The sequence below is a fragment of the Coregonus clupeaformis genome, unplaced genomic scaffold (assembly GCF_020615455.1).
Source record: "Coregonus clupeaformis isolate EN_2021a unplaced genomic scaffold, ASM2061545v1 scaf0351, whole genome shotgun sequence".
Taxonomy (NCBI): domain Eukaryota; kingdom Metazoa; phylum Chordata; class Actinopteri; order Salmoniformes; family Salmonidae; genus Coregonus; species Coregonus clupeaformis.
In genome coordinates, this window is record NW_025533806.1 from 364,919 (window position 1) to 372,073 (window position 7,155).

Below are 7,155 nucleotides of genomic sequence, written 5' to 3' on the forward strand. Positions count from 1 at the left end.
CAAACTGCATTGTTGATATGCTCTCCTATGCCTATGTGGGAATATCGTTCACTTTACTTTCATTTCTTTGATTCATTATTTTATTGCCCTGCAGTTCTACAGCGAAATAATACAGTATTGGCAGCTACAGATTCAGAATGATCAATGATCCAATTCAATATGGTTTATTCAATGTATTCTACGGGGATCGGGTGCTTTCAAAAATCGTACAAAAATACAGAACCTATAATGAACACTGTAAGTGTCCATATAGTATATTATTCAGTATTCTTGTCTGCATGCTTCTGCACAATGTAGGCACTATAACTATTGCACTGAGGCCAAGGCACCTTTCTATATGCAGTATCATTTGAATGTGTACATACCATTTTTTCATTTGTAATTTTCAAAGTCTTGTGGCCTTTATAAGATTCACTCTTATTATGATACACTATTTTATACATATGTTTTCTGCACACAGAACAGTTAATGTCTGTAAAACCTTTTTTGACCTGTTTCCTCTGAACAGTATTTATAAATATACACCTTGTGGCTTTTGTTGTCGTTGTTGTTCTGCCTCTAACAATGTATCAGCCATGGCGCTTACGTCTCAATTGTTGTATTTCATCTCCACATTATTAAAGAGGTTTAATGACTTTACACAGGTTTGTCTGTTCTTATCAGAATCTGAGTCACCTTTATTCGTCAAGTACATTTACATGTATCAGGAATTTGACCTGGTGAAATGTATGTTGTTTTTTGGAAATGTGTATTTATTGGTTTTCACAACATTCAATAAATCTTTAATGTGATGTTCAATAATGACATTTTTAGAAGCAGCGCAAATAAATAAATAAATAATGTATACAGAATGGTAAACAAAACCATACAACGTATAGATATATCACTCTTACTGTATGTATTATACCATACCATAACACTTGAATATGAATATATCAACACATCCTTCTAGATCAGGGATCATCAACTAGATTCAGCGTCGCCAATTCTTTCTTTAGCGGATGGTCAGGGGTCCGGAATAATAAAAAAATAAAACTGTAGACTGCAAATTGACCGTAAGAAGCCTAAACAGATATAGTATTTGACTAAAACATAATCATTTCAAACCTTGATTACATTTGGGAACATTGTCCTGCGTAGGGTGCCATCTTTCGGGTGGGATGTTAAAACGGGTGTCCTGGCTCTGTGGTCATTCAAAATCCCATGATGCTTATTGTAAGAATAGGGGTATTCACCCCGGTGTCAAGGCTACATTCCCAACCTGGCCACATTCCATCATGGCCACCTAATCATCCCCCTCATTCCTAATTGGCATACCAACATTGATTAACAATGACCAGGGTTCATTAAAGAATGTCAACTAATAACTTAAGGCGCCTTTTTCATATCTTATCCGAAGCAAGACAGTCAGATGAACCCGCAGTTGTAGTATCACTTGATGCAGAGAAAGCCTTTGATCGTGTTGAATGGGAGTATCTCTTCAAGGTTTTGGAGCATTTTAATTTTGGTACATATTTCAGTAACTGTGTTAAGCTTTTATATGACAGACCAAAAGCCAGAGTGAGCACGAATGAAATGGTGTCTGCTCTGCTTCCCTATTGGTCGTAGTACGAGATGAGGGTGTCCTCTTTCCCACATGCTGTTTGCTTTGGTTTTGGAACCACTGACTCAAAAGATTAGAGAGAACACTTGCATCACAGGATTTTCAGTGGGAGATATAGTGCACAAGATTTCTTTGTACACTGATGATCTCTTAGTATTTCTCACAAAACCAGACATATCACTGAGGGCCCTGTTGAATATGATTGATTCTTTCAGTACTTTCTCTGGTAATAAAATTAACTGGTCTAAGAGTGAGGTCCTTCCAACATCTAAAGCAAATCCACCAGCGTTGGGGTCATATCTACCATTTCAGGTCAAGTCCAAAGTTAAATATTTGGGAATTGTGATTGATGGAGATTTGAATAATTTATACAAACTAAATTACACTCCATTGATGGAGAAGACTGGTAAAGACCTGTCCAATTGGATTACCCTATCCATGTCTCTTATAGGAATAATTAATGTCATAAAGATGCATGTACTATCCAGGTTAATGTATCTGTTTCAATCCATACCAACTGAGATCCCCAAGTCATTCTTCAGCAAATATAATTCACTGGTGGACAAATTCCTATGGAATAATAAGGTTGCAAGAATTAAGAGAAGCCCTCTGAACTTGTCATATGAAGAGGGAGGATTGGTCCTACCAGACCCTCAGCTATATCTCTGGGCTGCTCAGATTAGACCACTATTTCACTGGTTTAATGAGAATAACCCTCCTACATGGACTCAGATTGAAGGGCATATTCTAAAAGTACAAGATACAGTATGTAATATGTTCAATATTGCTTTACTCCCAAGAATATTAAGACGTTTACTGGAAACACCATTCTTAGTCAATCTGTAAAGGTATGGAATGATGTTCATCGATATATGGGGCAGGATACTTATTTTTCCCCCTATATCCCAATTACACTCAATACTACACTTACAACAGGTCTGGGAGACCAAGTTTATACTTTTGACTCATCTGTCAACAGAATCTTTTTCCAAGTGTCTTGATGAACATCCAGGTGCTTCCAGGTACTTTTTGGCAAACTTCAGTCAACTTTTTGGATGAGATGGGTCCCATTATATCTGGCAAAAACCAAACACTGCATTCCACATTAAGAACCTCATACCAACGGTCAAGCATGGTGGTGGTAGTGTGATGGTTTGGGGATGCTTTGCTGCCTCAGGACCTGGACAACTTGCCTTAATAACAGGAACCAGGAATTCTGCTCAATCAGATAAGTCTACAGGAGAATGTCAGGCCATCCGTCTGTGAGCTGAAGCTGAAGTGCAGCTCGGTCATGCAGCAAGATAATGATCCAAAACACACAATCAAGTCTACATGAAAATGGTAAAATTAATAATAAGTAAAATAAGTATCTTTTTTTTTTGTTTTTTGTTTTTGTAAACTCGGGTTCCCTTTATCTTATATTAGATTTTGGTTGAAGATCTGATAGCATTCAGTATCGAAAATATGCAAACATAGAGAAAATCCGAACGCGGACAAATACTTTTTCACGGCACTGTAGCTTATTAACAGAATTTCCCAAATGTACCACAACAAGGGTGAAAAAGAAATGGGAGAGGGATCTTGGGACCCAGATCACAGAAGATCAATGGTCTGACATTAATGAGCAATCCCAGAGAGTACACAAGATGCAAGCTTTGTCAGTACAAATGAATTCATGGAGCTTATCTTACACCTGAAAGAATAAACCTCTTTAAAAAGGACTTGTCCCAACACTGCCCTCGCTGTGTTGGGACAGGTCTCTATTACAGAGACAGGTTCTCTATTACACAGGACATAGGCCTGCTCTGAACTCGAACAGTGGCAGCTGGAGATTGAAAGTAGTTTACACGAGGTCCTTCATACGGAAGTACATCTGACTTCCATGATGACGAATTAAGAATTTATTTAGCTTAGCTATGACTGAGGCCAAAATATGTATCACTTTTAAGTGGAACCATGAGGATCCTCTCAATATCACTCGATGGATTAATGAGGTCAGTTCTTGTATGCCACTAGAAAAACATTAACGTATGATATGCGAGGTAGCCCACAGTGCTTTCGTAAAACGTGGGATTCCTGGATAGAATACAGTACATAGAGTCATTATAAACATTTGATCATTGTTGGGTGTATGGTGTGTGATTTGAGGTAACATCTTGAACAGGGCACCCGAACTGGCGGTCCGCGGGTGGTTTTATTTGGTCCCCCAAGTTTTCTGTTATTGAATTTTAATTGTTGGACTTAAAAGACTGTAAAAACACCAGGAAATCAGCTCCAAGTGATTTTAATTGTAAAGTATTCCCTTGCATATTAGAGAGACATACAGTGAGGGAAAAAGTATTTGATCCCCTGCTGATTTTGTACGTTTGCCCACTGACAAAGAAATGATCAGTGTATAATTTTAATGGTAGGTTTATTTGAACAGTGAGAGACAGAATAACAACAAAAACATCCAGAAAAACGCATGTAAAAAAATTTATAAATTGATTTGCATTTTAATGAGGGAAATAAGTATTTGACCCCTCTGCAAAACATGACTTAGTACTTGGTGGCAAAACCCTTGTTGGCAATCACAGAGGTCAGACGTTTCTTGTATTTGGCCACCAGGTTTGCACACATCTCAGGAGGGATTTTGTCCCACTCCTCTTTGCAGATCTTCTCCAAGTCATTAAGGTTTCGAAGCTGACGTTTGGCAACTCGAACCTTGACCTCCCTCCACAGATTTTCTATGGGATTAAGGTCTGGAGACTGGCTAGGCCACTCCAGGACCTTAATGTGCTTCTTCTTGAGCCACTCCTTTGTTGCCTTGGCCGTGTGTTTTGGGTCATTGTCATGCTGGAATACCCATCCATGACCCATTTTCAATGCCCTGGCTGAAGGAAGGAGGTTCTCACCCAAGATTTGATGGTACATGGCCCCGTCCATCGTCCCTTTGATGCGGTGAAGTTGTCCTGTCCCCTTAGCAGAAAAACACCCCCAAAGCATAATGTTTCCACCTCCATGTTTGACGGTGGGGATGGTGTTCTTGGGGTCATAGGCAGCATTCTTCCTCCTCCAAACACGGCAAGTTGAGTTGATGCCAAAGAGCTCGATTTTGGTCTCATCTGACCACAACACTTTCACCCAGTTCTCCTCTGAATCATTCCGATGTTCATTGGCAAACTTCAGACGGGCTTGTATATGTGCTTTCTTGAGCAGGGGGACCTTGCGGGCGCTGCAGGATTACAGTCCTTCACGGCGTAGTGTGTTACCAATTGTTTTCTTAGTGACTATGGTCCCAGTTGCCTTGAGATCATTGACAATATCTTCCCGTGTAGTTCTGGGCTGATTACTCACTGTTCTCATGATCATTGCAACTCCACGAGGTGAGATCTTGCATGGAGCCCCAGGCCGAGGGAGACTGACAGTTATTTTGTGTTTCTTCCATTTGCGAATAATCGCACCAACTGTTGTCACCTTCTCACCAAGCTGCTTGGCGATGGTCTTGTAGCCCATTCCAGCCTTGTGTAGGTCTACAATCTTGTCCCTGACATCCTTGGAGAGCTCTTTGGTCTTGGCCATGGTGGAGAGTTTGGAATCTGATTGATTGATTGCTTCTGTGGACAGGTCTCTTTTATACAGGTAACAAACTGAGATTAGGAGCACTCCCTTTAAGAGTGTGCTCGTAATCTCAGCTCGTTACCTGTAAAAAAGACACCTGGGAGCCAGAAATCTTTCTGATTGAGAGGGGGTCAAATATTTCCCTCATTAAAATGCAAATCAATTTATAACATTTTTGACATGCGTTTTTCTGGATTATTTTGTTGTTGTTATTCTGTCTCTCACTGTTCAAATAAACCTACCATTAAAATTATAGACTGATCATTTCTTTGTCAGTGGGCAAACGTACAAAATCAGCAGGGGATCAAATACTTTTTTCCCTCACTGTATATCTCCCACTGAAAATCCTGTGATGCAAGAGTTCTCTCTAATCTTTTGAGTCAGTGGTTCCAAAACCAAAGCAAACAGCATGTGGGAAAGAGGACACCCTCATCTCGTACTACGACCAATAGGGAAGCAGAGCAGACACCATTTCATTCGTGCTCACTCTGGCTTTTGGTCTGTCATATAAAAGCTTAACACAGTTACTGAAATATGTACCAAAATTAAAATGCTCCAAAACCTTGAAGAGATACTCCCATTCAACACGATCAAAGGCTTTCTCTGCATCAAGTGATACTACAACTGCGGGTTCATCTGACTGTCTTGCTTCGGATAAGATATGAAAAAGGCGCCTTAAGTTATTAGTTGACATTCTTTAATGAACCCTGGTCATTGTTAATCAATGTTGGTAGGTACCCTTCTAGCCTGAATGTGATGGCTTTAGCAATCAATTTCAAATCAACATTAATTAATGAGATTGGGCAATAATAAGATGGCATAGTGGGGTCTTTTTCCGGTTTACAGATCAATGAAATCAAGGCCTCTTGTAGAGTTGGAGGCATCCCACCCTTGTCAATAATATGTTGATACATTTCTATTAATGGATGTATTAATTGTTGTTGAATGTTTTGGTAAAATTCTATAGTGAAACCATCTAGCCCTGGGGCTTTTCCTGACTGAAGGCTCATGAGTGCCCTCAGTATTTCCCCTTTGTTTATTGGCTAATAAATTCTTATCTGTCTCCGATAGCTTGGGCAGTTTTAGTGACTTCAGGAAGAGTTATGATTTTTGGGCTGCATTCTCACTCTATGATGTATACAACTGTTGGTAAAAGTCTTTAAAGCTATTATTTTTCTCCTGTGGGTTGCATCTCAGCATAGAGTCTGGTTTCTTTACTTGTTGAATACTGGAATCAGACGTTTGTTTTTTAAATTGCCATGCCAGAGGTTTGTGCCTTTTATCTCCCAATTCATAGTAACGTTGCCTTGTTCTCAATAAGGCTTTCTCTACCTTGTAAGTGTTTGAGACATAATATTGGGTTCTTTTCTTGGTAAGAGCTTTGTATAGTCCTGCAGTTCTGCTACGAAAATACTCTTTCTCCAGTTGTTTAATTTCAGATTCTAAATTTTCCAGATGCTTACAAGACTCCTTTTCACCCTAGAGGTGAATGATATTATCTGTCCTCTCAGGTGTGCCTGAGGGCCCTCATGATGTAATTCCCACAGGACAGGAGAGGGAGAAGTCTGAGTATTTATTTCCAATAATTATTTTATCTGTAAAGAACTACATTTTTCAAAGAGGTATGTTATGTTATGCTATGTTATATGCTACGCTACGTTATGCTATGTTACTTTATACTATGTTATGTTTTCTGTAAAAGTAGAAGTAGTAGTTTGCCCCAGCCACTTATGAAACGGTTTTATGTCATATTCATTTTCGTCACTAGAGGGAGCATACTCACATAACATTACCACAAGCCCTCTGGTGTCACACAAAAGAGAGATAATATCATGTTTGCACACAACTCACTTTATGGTAATTCTGGACTGAAACAGGAAATATGTTTTTTGGGCTATTCAAGAGTAACTTTTTTTCTTTAGCTCTGGAGAAAATACAAGAAAGAAAGAAAA